This window comes from Cibotium barometz, chromosome 28, assembly GCF_041138505.1.
Source record: "Cibotium barometz isolate CiBa-2024 chromosome 28, ASM4113850v1, whole genome shotgun sequence".
In the NCBI taxonomy this organism is placed as follows: Eukaryota; Viridiplantae; Streptophyta; class Polypodiopsida; order Cyatheales; family Cibotiaceae; genus Cibotium; species Cibotium barometz.
The window spans coordinates 21,542,209-21,554,307 of NC_141073.1; the positions used below are offsets into that span (position 1 = coordinate 21,542,209).

The 12,099-nt window shown below is 55.2% G+C and overlaps 1 protein-coding gene across 6 annotated transcripts in view; it reads right to left on the minus strand.

Annotated features, from left to right (window-relative positions):
* LOC147622649 (DNA-directed RNA polymerase V subunit 1-like) overlaps positions 1-12,099 on the minus strand; it is an 82,526-nt gene that overhangs the window by 8,426 nt on the left and 62,001 nt on the right. The gene's annotated exons all lie outside the window — the stretch shown is intronic.

A 12,099-nucleotide genomic window follows, 5' to 3' on the forward strand; every position in this document is an offset into this window, starting at 1 on the left:
ACTTTTGGTCTCATAGACCCACTAGGTCTTTTAAAGACATTTAATATAACTTTCTTTCTTTCTCTATCCTTGTGATCACTTCTCCGTATTTGAAGGGTTGAGGTGAGGCACCTTCCTTAGTTAGGGCAACAAGAAGCAAAGGCCTCTCCCCTCTCTCTGTCTTTGCAGACCGTCTTCCAACAGTTGGGCCTCGGCACTTGGGCTCAAGTGGGTGCCTTGGACTCTTTGGCGTGGGTGCCTTGGACTCTTTGGCCTCCCTTTAAAAAGCTCTCCTCCAACCATCTCTCCATCACAAGTTTCAAGTTCTCAAGCTCAAGCCCTCATAGCCCTAGCCTCTCAAGCTCAAGCTCCCATTGCTCTCAAGCTCTGTAACAACCTTTGAGCTCTCTATCCTTTCAAATTGATAATCCGTAAATTTATAAGTGTTTTTTTTTAACCGTACTTTAACATATCGTATTCCAAAATTTCATACAGTACAGTAAATTCCCATACGATATTGTATCGTATGACCGAATGTGAACAACTATGCCCATAATAGCAGATCCTGATGCGCATAGGATTTCAAATCTATACTATACACTGATAGATGGTTAATTCATGAAGTTTTTTCCTAGTTATTGAGACTGGGTCACAAAGCTAGTGATAAGGTGGGAAAAGTTTCCATATGGCATAATCAGCATGTCAAAATAAGAGCCACAAATTTACACACTTTCTATGTTTAAGTATAGACTAACATCCTGACAAAGTCTCTTAAAGAAGTTTTCAACTCATTTTTGTGCTGAAGGAGGACTACTAACGTTCTCTATCTTAGTTCTTGACTGTGTCATCCAATTGGTTAAATCTCAGGAAGGGTAAGTCTTATCTCAGCCTAAAATCATACATGCAATCTGCTTCCAGAACCTTATGTCCCTTGTGGCAACTCAAAGCTCAGTGTGACTAAAAAATGTGAGAAACTTCAACGCACGCCAACTTCTCCTCCACTTGGACTTAACCATGGAGTGCGTAGCATGCCTTTTGCAATGGAATGCATAGCATTCTTGAAGCTCTCTTTCATGTATTTTGGATTCAATCCTTCACAGCCACAGGTTCCAAATAAGTGAAGATGGCTGTCCAGAGTGGCTACACATAGGCAAAATATCACTATGAAGGGAACGCTACCTCAATCACCTTAACATGTTTCCTAGCTCTCCTTATGCACACAAACCTCTCCCTCTAGCTTATCTCAGAAATATTGATCTGAGAGCAGAAATATGGATAAGTTACAACTGCAACCATCTTTGGTCGAAATTCAATCCTCCAGAGTCCAGGGGCATCGGCAGTGTTGCTAGACACTAGGAGTTGCTTCATACCCTACCCAGAGGTATGAAGCAACTAGACACTAGGAATTGCTTCATATCCTACCCAAAGGCATGAAGCAACTAGACACTAGGAGTTGCTTCATACCCCACCCAGAGGCAATGACATCATTGAAAGCCAGCTCTACACAATGAAAACTTTTGTTTTATATCACCAGGTACCTAGGGTGGATGTTATCCGGTCCATTCAAATTGCAGTGCTTCTAAATATTTAGGAATTTCTTCCCCTAATAACAAGCAACCAAAATAAATCTTGGAACCTGGCTCTTTGGATGTTGGTCAGGAGACACAAAATGGGGTATTTTCACCCCACATGCGTTCCCTCCCAAAGGACGTAAATTACAAGTGCATCAATCACGAATGTGCTTTGACCTGGTATAGGAAACATACCCACTAACTCCTCCTAGTACGAATTGTTTGGTTTCTATACTGGAGCCCACAAACCAGAGGAGACACCAGCATCTCTTGTCTCCCCTTGTGGGAATCACACCTCGGCAGACTAAGGTGAGCAAGAAATACCAGCAATGGCCTTACTGCATGAACCCTCAAAATTGCCCAAGTTATGAAGATTCTAATAATTTCCCGTACTGAATCTGAGATTGGTCGTCTCCAACACTAGGACTCTTTGGCAGTTGATTCATTACACAGGCAATTATTGTACTACAAGAGCATTCCTCCTTGCAAATGTGGATGACTCCAAGGTGTTAAATGCATGCACTTATCACTTTTATTGATTGTAAATCCAGGACAGGTACAGAATCTTCTTCATTTACAAGTTTGTGCACACTCGAACGCGGAGCTTTGAGCCCCCCGTATCTGTGCCCTGCCTTCTGCGCGTTGTCTCCCCCCCCCCCCCCCCCCCCCCCCCCCCCCCCCCCCTCCTCTGCTGCCCACCATCACCCTCTCCATCCTTCTCGCCTACACGCTGCCCCGCTTTCACTCCCCACCCTCCAAAGCCCCCATTCGCGTCACACCTCTCCCTCCCCCTCTCGCGCGCTGCCCTTTTTTCTCCGCCTCCTTCCCGCCCCTTCTCCTCCCCCGTCCAGCGCCCCTGTTTTGGTGTTTTTCCCTGCCTTCCACCCCTGCTCCTCTTCTCCCTCGCTACTTCGTCCCTCTTGTTGGCCACCGTTCCTTCTCTTTCATTCGAGCCTCCCTTTATCTTCATGCTCCTCGTGTCCCCCCCCCCCCCCCCCCCCCCCCCCCCCCCCCCCCCTTTCAGCATTTCTTCAAGGAAGGTTTTCAGCTTTCGGGCAGTTTTCCTCTCAGCAAGTTTCGGCCTCTTCTAGTCTTAAACCCCTAGGAGGACTCCACGGCAGCCGCTCCCTTGCCTCTCAACTCCTCGCTTCAACAGTCGCATCCTCTTAGAGGCCTCCACCTTGGTATGCAAGATTGTGGGTAGCTGCCTGATGTGCAGACAACTCACGGATATGTTACAGGCTAGCCTTCTTGGCGCGCCTGGAAAGATCACTAATATTCATCCTTTGGGGCGCGACTACTACCAGGTTGAGTTCGACTCGTCGATAGCTTCAAAGAGACTCATGTAGCTGAGCCCTGTTGCACTGTGTACAACCCAGGCCTTCTTTGCGAGGTGGCAACACGACTTCAACTAGGCATCCGACCCTTTGGATGGCGTTTCAAGCTTTCCTATGAAAGTTTGCTTCCCAGGTCCTAGGAAGGAGTACCTTCCTCTCCTCCCGGTAATAGGTGGTGTGTGACTTGGTTGAACACAATGCTAATCAATACACTTAAATACACCAAGATTTAATGGACAACATGCTCAATACAAGAAGCAATTTGCTAAATTGATAAGAGATGCAAAACAAACTAGAATGGCCAGCCCCTCCCTCAAATAAAGTATATTGATCTTGGGAGAATCAAGTAGATAGTGTCATGGGCATTTCTGATCAGATTTCCATACCAATGCATATGAATACAGTATTGCAAACAATGTGGTTGTCGATGTAGACTTGCAACTCACGCTACCCTCTCAAGTGCCCATGTTCCTTACCATCTGCTCTCTATTGTTTCACCAACACATGGTAGAAACAATCTGCAAGAGAGCACGTAGGACAAGAGAACACTACACAAGGTATGTGAACATGCAGTCCTGCTCCTCCCTCCTGCTACTTGCTTCCATATTTGAGCATCAAAGCTTACCAATTGCAAGTAGAGTCGATGACAGCGGAAGTCTTCGCAATGGAAGCGTTTGGAGTGTTGATATCTTCAATCTATAGCAATCCTTCACGACAAAAGTCTTCAAGAGGATGAAGGGAACCCTGGGAAAGCTTCCCCTATGGTTCAACTTCAGAAAGGAAGGTTGAAATTAGGGTTTTCAGCAAAAATACCAAAAATTACAGCAAATATAAGAAATGTTTTGCTGAATTTCAGTCATTGGGAGTGTGTGGGAGAGTGAACACCACCTGGAAACACTCTTGGAAGCTTGGAAAACACACTAGCAAGCTTGGATATGGAGTTGGGATGGAGAAAGTGCAGAAAATACAGCCAAAGAGGCTCATGAAGAGGGGCGTCTACTTCTAGAGAGAGAGGGAAGAGAGAGATGTCCAACTAGGTGTCAGGTAGAGAGGAGGAGAGCTTCATAGAGCAGCAATTGGGGGACCCATTGATATCCTCTTCCTCAGGAGCAACATCTTTCAGAGGGGCATACTTGCCGTTGTGGGAAGATCCTACCGATCCAGAGACACTTTCTGGTCCCCCTCTTTTGGCCCCTCCACGACACAAGGGGAAGTTTGTATTTTTGTCAATGAGCAGTAGTAGGCTCAGGCACCGTTGACACTGGTCAAGCTCAACGGGTGACCATTAGGATTGGAGAGGACTGTGTGGGCTTTTTAAATGTATATGTGCCGAACGCCACAATAGGCAAAGCCACCTTCTGGAGTACAATTCCTGAGTCTCTTCCACAAGCCGACTTTTGGTGTATGGGTAGGGACTTTAACATGATAGAGTCAACAGAGGATAGACTCGGAGCTTCTGGCGAATGTTTATGCACTAAACGTCGCTGCAAGTACAAGGTGGACTGATTTGACTCGCCTGCGAGCTCCGCTCCCCCCCCCCCCCCCCCCCCCCCCGGCTGCTTCTCGCCATCGCGCCTCACTCTCCCCCCCGCCAGTCCTCCGCTGTTTCCTCCGCCCTCTCCCCCGCTTTCTTCATCGCGCCTTTCTACGCCTTCTCTCCTCCGCCCTCTGCCGCGCGTACTCCCCCGCCTTCCCTCTACTTTTCCGCTTTCTTCCCCCCCGCCTTCTTTTCCTTCACCTCCTACCCCGCTGCCTTCCCCGCCTCTACCCCCGCCGTTTGCTTCATTCCCCCTTCCTTTTTCCTCCGCCTCTCTAACCACCTTCGCCTCCCTCTCTCTCCTCTCCCCCGCCACCTCTCCCCCCTCCGCCTTCTCTCTCCTCCCTTCCGTCTCGCCTCTCCGCCCACCGCTAACCCCTCCCCGCCTCAGCTTCCCCCCCCCCCCCCCCCCCCCCCCCCCCCCCCGCCCCCGCTATCTTGTAGCCCTCCGCTTCTCCTTTTTCCTCGCAGGGCTGTGTCCCTCCCGTTGGTGACCCCGGTTTCTGGCTTTTTTCCCTCTGGAGAACTCCATGGAAGCCGCTCCGACTAACCCTGCCGATTCCGGTCTCCGTCTGGAGTTCACAGCTGAAGATCTTCAGTTGTTTGTTTCCACAGTTTCCGCTCTTGAGGCCTCCTCCTTGGTCTGCAAGATAGTGGGTAGCCGTCCAATGCGGAGAGAGCTTCGCGACCTTCTGCAAGGCAGCCTTGTTGGCGTGCCCGCCAAGATCATCAGCGTAGATTTTTTGGGACGTGGCTACTATCAGGTGGATTTCGAGTCCCCACAGGCAGCTCAGATGGTGCTGGCTCGGAGCCCCATTGCCCTCCGCTCTTCCCGAGCGTTCCTGGCGCGATGGACTCACGGTTTCGACCCCGCTTCTGACCCGCTAGCAGGCGCGACAGGTTTCCCCGTCACTATCTGTTTTCCTGGACTCCGTAGGGAGTACTTGCCCCTCTTGTCATCCTTTGGCAAGGCGTTCGGGCAGGTGGTGGAGACGCCTCAGACAGCGGCTTCAGTGATTGCTCGGGCAGCAGGACTCCCGGCCATTCGGGTTGTGGTTCCGTCACCGGAGTCCCTCCCGAAGACGATCCTTCTCCCTTGTCTTTCTGGAGGACATATGATACAGCGCGTGGAGTATTCGGGCCTCCCCGGCCAGTGTTACATATGTCGGGAGATGGGCCATCTCGCACGTGCCTGTCCCCGCAAGGGGGCTCATCCTTCACGTTATGCCGCCTCCGGACCCCCTGCAGGAGACCCGAGGGGTGGCCATCCACTTCAGAGACCGGACATCCCTGGCTCGTCACAGCAGGCGCCATCCTCTGACGAGCAGGCCCCGGCGGAGGATGCCGCGCAGTCCCAGGAGGCTGGCGGATGGCAGGAGGTTCGCCGGCGGAAACGCCCGGCCCGCAGGGACCGTCGTCGCAGACGCCAGCAGGCTGCACAGGCTGGCGGACAGGCGACTCCGGCTGGCGTACAGGCACCTATCCGCACTTATGCTCCTGTCAGGGATAGGCGGCCAGCAGGTCCCACCCCGATGGACGAGGATTCAGACTCAGTGCCCGTTGAGGCCGCTGGTGGAGCCTCCCACGTGGAGACCCCGCTCCTGCCTCCCCCCGCGGGCCCCCCCCCCCTCCTTGGAGCAGATTCCTGAGGATCCTGGGCCGCACTCTTCGACCCCCGGCTCCCCTTCCCCTCACCCGGAGAGCACTCCTTCCACCCTCCCTTCTCCCCCCCCAGCCCCCCCCCTCCCGCCTCCCCCGGCGGCCCCCCCTGACACCTATCCTCTGGCAGATGCCTCTCCATCCTCTCCTCGCTCTCCCCCCTCCTCGCCACGAGCCCCCATCCCTCCCTCGGCCTCTCCAGGATACTTCGCCAGACCACCCACTGCCCCGGGGCAGCGCAGCTGGGTAGGCCAGAGCTCAGTCCAGCGGCTGTTCCACCGCCACTCCGGGCCGGTGGAGATGGCGATCCTCGCCTCGCCCGCCACAGAGTTCTCTCCAGCCTCCCCTGGGGGGCCCCCGCGAGTGATGGGGCTACCAGTGGATTACGGTTTTTTCAGGTGCCTCCAGCTGGACGCTGGCCCGTTCGAGACACTGGTCGCGCCCTTGCGAGTTTGCGTGGTGTGCCATCCCTCTCGTTCTCCCTCTATGGTGTGCAGCATGGTGGCTTTCTCCTTTCCTCTCAGTGTTGCCCCAGACACAGCATGGGATTGCAACACTGTAGAGGAAGTTTTGCGTGATCAGATACTGGAGTTTTCTCACCACTTCAGTGACTTGGGGCTCACGGACCTATTGCAGACCCGATTACACTCAGCCCGCATGAGCTTGTTTGGTATAGGAGACTGGCGGGCAGATCCGGTCCACACCTCAGTTGAGGCGGTGCTTCTGATTCTCCTCCATGCCGCCCCGAGGGTGCAGCCTACCTTTAGATACATATATGCAGAGGATTGGTCTCACGCCTATGCCCTGGACAGGGCGAAGGCGGAGTGGGGCTGGACACAGAGACAGGTCACCCTCTTTTTGGAGAGACTCCGCACCCGGACAGACAGTGATTATTCTCCCTCCAAGCCGGCGCCCAAGACTCACAGAGTGGAGGGCAGATCATCCGGGCCGGCTGAGAGGGGTGAGCCAGTGGAGGCTGCTTCACTTGCCATAGCTCATCCATGAGGATCCTCTCATGGAACATCCAGGGTCTCGGTGGACATCGCCACTACATTGGCCGGGGCAGACTTCGCCAGGAGATCCAGAGGGCTCTCGTTGGAGGACCCATAGATATCCTTTTCATCCAGGAGCACCACCTTTCTGCCGGGCGTACCCGCACCTGCGGGAAGATCTTGCCAGGCAGGAGTCACACTTTTTGGTCACCGGCATATGGCTCCCAGGGGAACCAGGGTGGAGTATGCATCTCAGTCAGCGAGCAGCTTCTATCCGAGGTTGTGGACTCTGGCATTCTGGTCCAGGGTCGTGCGCAGTGGATCATCCTTCGGGTTGGGGAAGACCGCATTGGCTTCCTCAACTTCTACGCCCCTAATGGGGCGACCGGGAGAGCCGAGTTCTGGAGCACCATTAGGCAGTCCCTCCCCTTGGCAGACCACTGGTGCCTCGGAGGGGATTGCAACATGCTGGAGGATGCAGAGGACAGGATGGGGGGCAGCCAGGAGACCATTCATGGGCCGGAGCTCGCTGCCTGGGAAGAACTAGTGCTTCAGGTGAGAGGCCAGGATCCGTGGACTCTCCCGGAGTTTGGCAGGTTGCAGGGGAGTCTATCTTTCTCGCGCTCGGATAGACGGGCCACAGGAGTTAACCTATCCCGCATCGACAGGTTTTACATTGATGAGTGGGCCTGTGATAGAGGTGGCACAGTGGGCATACTTGCAGGCTCCTCGTTTTCAGACCACTATCCAGTGCTTCTCCAGATCGAGGACCCCACGAGAGGAGAGCAGGGCCAGAGCGTCCGGATTCCAGATTGTCTCATAGAGGAGCCCGAGATTGCGATCAGAGTTGAGCAGGTCTGGCAGGAGCTGCAGTTCAGGAGAGGATCGGCAGCCAGCGATCTTGCCAGTGGTTTGCAGGAGATCAGCCAGATGCTCAGACAGGCTGCCTTGGACCGGCTGGAGGCCTTCAGAGAGCAGGAGAGGAGCCTACGGAGGAGTCTAGCGTCCCTCCAGAGACTCCAGGAGAGGGATCCTACGAGCCCTTGGATCTCAGAGCAGATGGAGTCAGCTCGCACGGAGATCAGATCCATCGAGGAGAGGAGGGTGGAGTTCCGATTCCATGCTCGGGCTTCCTTTTGGACACAGGCTGGAGACAGAGTGACTCGAGATTTCTTTGAGGCGACAGGGCCTCGCTTCAGACGAGAGGGTCTCAAGCGTCTCCGGCAGGCTGATGGCCAGGTTGTGGTGGATCCCCCCAGGGTTCGGGCTATAGCCACAGATTTTTACAGGGACCTTCTCTCTGCTGAGCCAGCAGATGACAGGGTGAGAGAGGCTCGGGAGGCAGTCTGGAGCTTCACGAGACCGGTTGTGCCGGCCCATTTACAACACTCCCTTCTCTCCCCCTTCTCGGATACGGAACTGGAGGAGGCTCTTCAGGCATTACCTCGGGGCAAATGCCCAGGAGAGGACGGTCTTTCGGTGGCTTTCTTCCGGAGGTACTGGGGCCTCTTACACAGGGGCTTCAGATTGGCATTCCAGGAGATTATGGAGTCAGGAGTCATGCCGGACAGCATGGCTGAGGGGTTGATCCACTTGATCCCCAAAGAGGGAGGAGACAGACTGGAGATCAGACAGTGGAGACCGATCACCTTGCTAGGCACGGCCTACAAGGTCCTAGCTAAGGCGATCAGCAGGCGGCTTCAGCCTCACCTTCCGGACATCATCCACTCCACGCAGACTGGCTTCATCCAGGATAGGAGCATTCTGGATAACATTTTCTCTTTCTGGGAGGCTACGGCTCTGGCTAGATTTCGACAGGAGGATCTGGCAGTGCTCCTTCTCGACTTCGAGAAGGCATATGATCGGGTGGACTGGGCCTTCTTGGAAGGCACTATGGAGAGGATGGGCTTCCCCCCTCAGTGGATCCGTGGGGTCTCTGCACTCTACTCATCGGCTCATAGCCAGGTGCTGATACAGGGCGTGCGCGGAGAGAGGTTCCAGCTCTCACGCTCGGTGCGGCAGGGGTGCCCCTTGGCGCCCTTTCTTTTTCTTTTTGTGGCGGAGGCCATGAGCACTTTTTTGACGGCACAGGATACAGGTTTGCGGGGCCTCCAGCTTCCCATCCGCACCTCGGAGGAGCTCCTAGACTCGGAGTTTGCGGATGACACTGATGTCTATCTTCAGGGAGGTGAGGAGAACCTCCGCCGCTTCGCCTTAGCCATGGACAGGTTTTGCAGAGCTTCGGGGGCTTTGATCAACTGGCACAAGTCGTGTGGGCTGTGGGTCAGCTCTATGCCCCCCCCGACTTGGAGGCCAGTTGACGGTTTTCAGTGGCTGCCCCCCGGCACTACAGTGCGTTATTTGGGATGTTATGTGGGCATTGACATATCTCCGGAGCAGCAGATAGCCCCCCTTCTTCTGAGCATTCGGAAGAAGCTTCTGTATTGGAGTACCGCTCGTTTATCTCTGGCTGGCCGAGTAGTTGTGGCCAACCAGGTTCTGCTTGCTACTATGTGGTACATCACTTCTTGCTGGGCCTTCTCGCGGGCATGCATTGGCCAGGTGCAGAGGCTCGTCAGGAACTTTCTTTGGTCCGGTGGCGACGGGCGGCCCGCCAGGGCCAAGGTGGCATGGGCGGTGATCACTCAGCCGAGGGAGAGAGGCGGCCTGGGCATTGTTGATCCTATTTGCCAAAGCCGAGCATTGCTTGGCAAGTTGGTAGTTCGTGGCCTCCTGCCAAGCGCTGAGCCGTGGAAGGAGTTTCTTGTTTCCAGGATGCTCAGCCGCACCCCTTCTCTTAGCGGCCCCTGGACCCCCAGCATCAGGTGGATCTTTACAGAGCAGCGATCCAGAGGAGTGGGCCTTGGCTTCCAGGAGCGTTTTGCAGCTAGCCTTCTGAGGGCCTGGTCGCATCTGAGGCCGTCACTCTTCCAGACTCCTCCGGGCACCGATGAGGAGCGCCTGAGGCAGCCATTGATCTGGAACCCCTTGATTCGACTTCCCAGTGGCCATATGGTTGGATCGCGGTCTCACGTGTCGTGGGGCCAGTTGAGCTCCGGCCCAGCCCAGTCCCTAGACGACTGGATATGTTTTCAGCAGCTGCCTCTAGAGGCTCAGGAGAGGAGACTCAGTGGGATGAGGGGCAGACAGTTGATGAGACAGGACATTGAGGCGGCCATCCCCCGGGAGTGGCGGACCCCAGTACAGGACCCTCCACCTCCACAGTGGATGGGTGTCTTTACTCGGCATGAGATCCTTCTAGCGGTCTGCGGCACAGCGGAGAGAGTCGCCCCACTCACTTTCGAGGTGGGAGAGGGTGGCCAGCTTCAGAGGACACGACTAGATTTGGATGGGCTCCAAGGTTGTATTCTTCAGAGGGTGCGGGTGGTCGGCTTTCATCAGAGACAGTGGCATGTAGACCCCTCACCGGCCTCGATAGGGGAGGACTGTTCTTGGAGATTATGGGCTTGGGACAGCAGGCCTCTTATTCGCCTTCAGTGGGATCAAGGTGAGTGGATTTGGCGAGATCCCTACTTGGCCCCTACCAGCCCAGGCATCCCCTTTTTTCAGTACACAGCGAGGCTGGGGCGGCGGATTCAGAGGCACAGGATAGCGAGCACCCCGGCGGCGGCCGAGCATTGGCGGCGACAGGGGCTCTCCCATGCCTTTCTTAGGGACTTCTGGCAGCGCCTTTGGGCCAGCTTCCGGCCCCGGAAGGTGACGCTTTTTCTCTGGCTCACAGTGCATAGAGGACTGGCTGTGGGGGCTTGGCTAGCTTTTGGCAGACACCCAGCGTCCTGCCCTCGGTGCGGCCATGCACAGGAGTCGCAGCGGCACTGCTTATGGGATTGCCCACAGGCACAGCAGGTCTGGCAGCGCGCTCTCAGGATGGTTTTTGCAGGCTCACCAGGTGAGATGCTGGTGACGTGGGGTGCGGTGGCGTGGGCCACGGACAGCGGCCCGGCCCTTGGATATGAGGACGTCCCTGGCAGTGCGACCGTCCAGGTCTCTGACAGGGCGATGGCGGTGGTTCCGACGCCAGACTTCTCTTCGGCAGCCCCTCAGGAGGGGGTCGGGCACAGATGGGAGATGATCAGCAGCATGACGGCTTGGCACATATGGAGAGCCCGATGCAGGGAGGCCATTGACCGCCAGGCGACTCCACCGGCGGAGGTCATACAGGCCCTCTGGGTGGACATCATTCACACCTTGAGAGGACACTGGGGGAAACTCCAGGGCGACTCGGATCGCATGAGAGGGCGCCGCAAGGCTTTCCTCCGCACTTGGCAGCCTGGCCCTTTCCTCACCGCAAGGGGCGAGGATGTCACTTGGCACTACAGGCCTCCAGTCTGGCTTTTCTCACCTCCCATATGTACTACTAGGTAGCCCCCCCCAGAGAGCGGCCAGCCACGGGGGTGGAGCTCAGGAGTTCACTGTGTTTTTATCCCTCCTAGCGAGGTGAGCTTTGTAGCCCTATGGCGTTTTCTCATTAACTAATAGAAGGATCTTTTTCCCGGAAAAAAAAAAAAAAAAGAGGATAGACTCGGAGGAGGCATGGCTACAATTTCTGGCACAGAGTACTCTACTTGGGAGGGACCTGATCCTCGCTCTTAGGGGGCAAGACCCTTGGCATTTACCAAATTTTGCACGCAGCCCTAGGGATCAGTGCTTCTTGATGTCTTGATAGGAGGGGCTAGATTAGATCAACCGCAGGCACCTTGGATACAAGCCTAGGTGAGATTAGCAATTTACCACAGGAGGCAGCGCATAGCAGATTGACTGGATTCCATGAGGAGCATCCGCCAAGGCCTTGCTTCTCTTCAACGACTTGAGGAGAGCTCCCCACATAGCCCGTGGATTGAGGGTCAAATGGCTGCCACCCGTATTGAGCTCAGATCCATAAGAGGAGCTCAGGATGGAGTGTAGATACCATGCCAGAGCTTCCTCTTGGACGCGGGCGGGAGATAGAGTCACTCGGGATTTCTTTTTGAGTGCAGGCCCCCACAAGCGGACAGATGGTATCC